We start from the raw sequence: 4315 nt of genomic DNA, 5'->3' as shown, positions 1-4315 counted from the left end.
ACACACAGTAACAGGTGGAACTTATGATTTCATATAAAGTTGACCAAGTGTGTTTTTTTTTCCTCAACAACCCTGTGGGGTAGGTATTGTGATCCATTTTTTTTCCCAGCTTAAGAAACTGAGGTTTAAAAAAATAAAATGATTTGTTCAATGCCACCTTACTAGTATTTGCCAAACAATATTCAAATCTGGAGTTCTCCTAAATCCAGCATATCAGTCACACCAATTTCCTGCTCAGAGAAATAAATGACTTGCTAAAGTCGGTGGCAAAGTCTTGACCCTAATTCCCTTCTGAGGCACTTTTCCATCTTATGCTAACCTATCTTCCTGACTGTCCCCAAAGAGGTAATTGTCAGGGATCTCCCCTGATTTCTGGAGCCAGGAGAAACAGTGAAGTTAAAAGATGGTTCAACATATGCACTGACTGAGATGAAGACAACACTGTAAGCTACCCACCCGGAAGCCAAAAATGGTGTCATACAGGCACCCAGAGAGCCAAGAATTCCTCATCAGAATCCCATGTGCTTATTGACCTCCTGTTCCTCTTTTGGTGTGAGGAAGTAACATATATCCAAAATTAACCAATACAGGGCTATGAACTTGTAGGAGAGCAGGGAGGGAGGTGACCTTCCTACATAGACTGAACAGCAGCAAGCCATTCATCCTTTACACTGGGGCCAGGATTTATTTCTCTCACTTATGTGGCAATTCTGGTTTGCATTTTAATATTTGGAAGGTAAGTTCAGCTTGATGGACACTTTGCATAATAAAATATTCTTTTAAAATACACACCCACACACACACATATGGATGAAAAGTGGCCTGACCAGTGCCCACAGCTTTCACAAAGTACATTTGTGAAGCTCAAAGCTTAGTCCTGGATATGTTTATAGCACTTTAGCCCTGTTTGTGAGTTTGGAGCCCTTCCAAAAAAAAGAAAAGAGAGACATATATTATTGTTTATAATCTGCTTTATTCCACCAAACCTTTACTGAACAGACTTGTGGATTGCTGTTTAAATCCCTCAGTGCCTTTAACTACCGATGCTGAAAGTGGTTAATGTGCATTCTAAATGAAGCTTGGCATCCACTCTAGGAAATCACTTTAATTGAGAAGCATTAAATGTTAAAATGATTAAAAAATATAAAACCAACGCATGCTGAGTATAAAGGGCTGTGGTTCACCAGTAATGTGGTTCCTTTTTACAGTGTTCCCTCCAACTTGAACAAGCCCTCACCATTTCTAGGTATCTGCTGCAAAGCAAGATGTTGTCTTCCTGGGTCACTGTCTGCAGACCATTTGCTGTACAGTGCAGCTGGATAGTAAGCAACAGCAAGAATGACTTGTCCCAACTGCCATCTTCTAAGATCACCACCTGTATCACAGTGGTGTGCACAAATGGAGAGATAAGAGTGCCATCGCTGTGGTAAATGCTTGCCTTTCTGAAATGAAAATCAAGTCCCAGTTGTCCTTAATATGTGATAGATTTAACCCCCAAATCATCACCCGCACTTTCCATTACTCTAAGGAGACGTCTGCCAAAATCTGCATGTGCCTTAGTAGCATGGTTTGACTGTACCCATGATTTCACCAGAGTGTGGGCCAAAACTCATTTGGGTCTGTATTTTATATTAGCAAATATTCAATTTTCCAATAGAAAATTACTGTTACAGAAATAAAAAACAGCTGAGGAATAGGTTGGAAAAAATGCCCTTTGTTTACTTTAATGAAAGTTCAGTGGGCTTATGGTCTGGTTTAACTGCATGTATTGATAGTGCATATTGATATAGGCAAGATGTCCTTTTTCTTCTGCAATTTTACTCCTGCTTAGAAGTAAGTATGCTAGGAATTTTTACAGCCTAGACTGTGAAGAGTTACTATTACATTTGATAACAGACCTTTTATGGAGTGATATGCCAGTACACTTAAGTTTTGAGAACATAAGGCAAAAGAAAGCTCCTGCCCTCAAGGAGTTTATATCCTAAAGGATGAAGACCGCATATAAAAATAGGCTGAAAAAGGGTGAGAGAAAAGGTACCCCTACAGAGGCATGATACAGAAAGTCCAAGGCATCAGGAATGGACCCTATAGAGGAATGAGGAGGGCTGGCTAGTCTGAAAACTTTCTTTAAAATGGAGGTTCTGGGAAGAACCAAGTACAGCAAAGGGCTCCAGAATGAATTGAACTCTCAGGGTGAGAAGACTCCTTGTGAAATGATAGTCTAGAAATTGAAGAATAGATTCCAGAAAGGAATGACCATAAAAATTGGCCTGAGATTTGGGGATGAATTAGATATGATATGACTTGAGTTTATATCCTTCCTGTCTGAAATTGCCTCAGAATTGTTTGTCATATAAACCCTGAAGCATGATTCCTTTTTAAAATATAGTCCATGAGAAAGAATCCTAAGAAATTCCTCCTTTTTTTAAGAGATCTGAGAAAGAGAAAGCACAAAATCAGCTGGACCTGTTTTTCCTTTAAGTATGTGATATACTCTTTCTGGGGTAAGAGCTGATCATTTAAAAGACCTTTATTTAATAGTTCTAGTGGTATATTTTTATTACACCTCTTAGAAGCATGATGATAAAAATTTCCCTCTTCTTAATGATTTTGGTCCCATTTTATAAGCATTGATTTTTTTTCCTTCCTCCTCTCTCACCCATCATATTTCTACTGCACAAAGGGCAAAATGGCAGCTTGATGTTTACTTTTCAATTGCGTGTTCAGCAATAGAAGACATTCCCAAAGCCAAATTTAGGTATTCACTCTTTCTGCCAGTCTTTATGGGGCTTTGTGAAGAGATAGTGAATTTTGTATGCTAAAATGGAAGTAAAATGACATTCTTCAAAGAAAGGAGGGATTAAAGTTATAATATTTAGACCCTCAGGGACAGTTGTTTTTAGTTTTTTTAGATAGTTTAAAAACAAATCATTAAAAGTAGCTAACATTTTGATTCCTAATAATTTCTATTCCAATCTAAAGGAATAAAATTATCTCAGAATTATCAGGGACCTCAGCAGTCTAGTCCAACCCCATCCTGAACTATGACATCCACAGCAATCAATTTCTTGAAAATCTCCACTGAAGAGAACTGCTGGCTAAATTGACTTCCCTGTGTCAAACATTGTGACAGGTTCTATCCTCCAATCAATCAATACACATTTACTAAGTACCTGCTATGTGCCAGCTGCTGTGCTAGGCATCTACCACAACTAGTAATCCCCATTTTAATGTAGAAATCACTGCCACCATGAAAAAAAAAAGCAAAAAGTATGTAGTCAATCTAGTTTAATGATGCTTTAGTTAAAAGATGTGACTCAAAACCTATAGGTTATGAAGAGGAAACCTCATAGCAGACTCATTTGAGTCTTAAATCTCTGATCTGAAAACTCTGCTTAAAACTTATCAGAAGATCACATTTCACCACATTTTATAATACGATTTTTATTTGGTCTTTATCCCTGTGCCCTAGAAGCAGGGTTAGCCCTAGTTATAAAACTGCTGCAAATTCTGCTTTGTTTTTACTTTGCCTACTCACTAAGTTTCACATTCTCTCAGCCCCAACAGTCCTGTTTGCTAGTCTCAAATTGTCAAAAAAAAAATTCCAACGTAAAGCATTTTGGACCAAGTTCTCATCTACCCTGTGGCTTCTTGGGTGCCATCCCAAACCCTTCCACCTTTTGTTCAGGATCAAATCAACATCACTCTTGCTATTTCAAAGATTTTGACAAACCAAGTTATCCACTTGGAATCCCTGTCACCTATGAACTATGAAATCAGGGCCAAATAATATGATTGTGGGTCACCATTTCTAGTCCTGTCCCCCAACTCAGCTCCATTCGTCCTGTGTCCTCATCCTCTTCTATCCTGTTCTTCCATTGGTTTCTCTGGGAACCCTGTGTTGTTAGCAAACTACCTTCTAGTGGAATAGAAACTCCTTGAAGGTAGGAGCATTTTTTAAAGAATATTTTTCCATGTTTACATGATTCATGATCCCCTTCCTTCCCTCCTTCCACTGGTGCTGACAAGCAATTCTACTGGGTTACACATGTATCATTGTTCAAAACCTATTTTCATATTATTCATATTTGTAGTGTGATATTGAAATCACTTTAAAAGACTGATATATATATTAATTTAAGGTCACCAAGGAATTCACTTATGTAATTCCTAAATGAAATACTCATGTCAGCTGCCAATTTTTTTATGGTGTTTTAATTACAACAGGAGGAAGAAAGTATTGGGGGGGGAGGGGGAGAGAGAGAGAGAGAGAGAGAGAGAGAGAGAGAGAGAGAGAGAGAGAGAGAAAGAGAGA

Source organism: Monodelphis domestica, chromosome 2 (assembly GCF_027887165.1).
Source record: "Monodelphis domestica isolate mMonDom1 chromosome 2, mMonDom1.pri, whole genome shotgun sequence".
Lineage (NCBI taxonomy): Eukaryota > Metazoa > Chordata > Mammalia > Didelphimorphia > Didelphidae > Monodelphis > Monodelphis domestica.
This window is presented reverse-complemented; position numbering follows the sequence as displayed.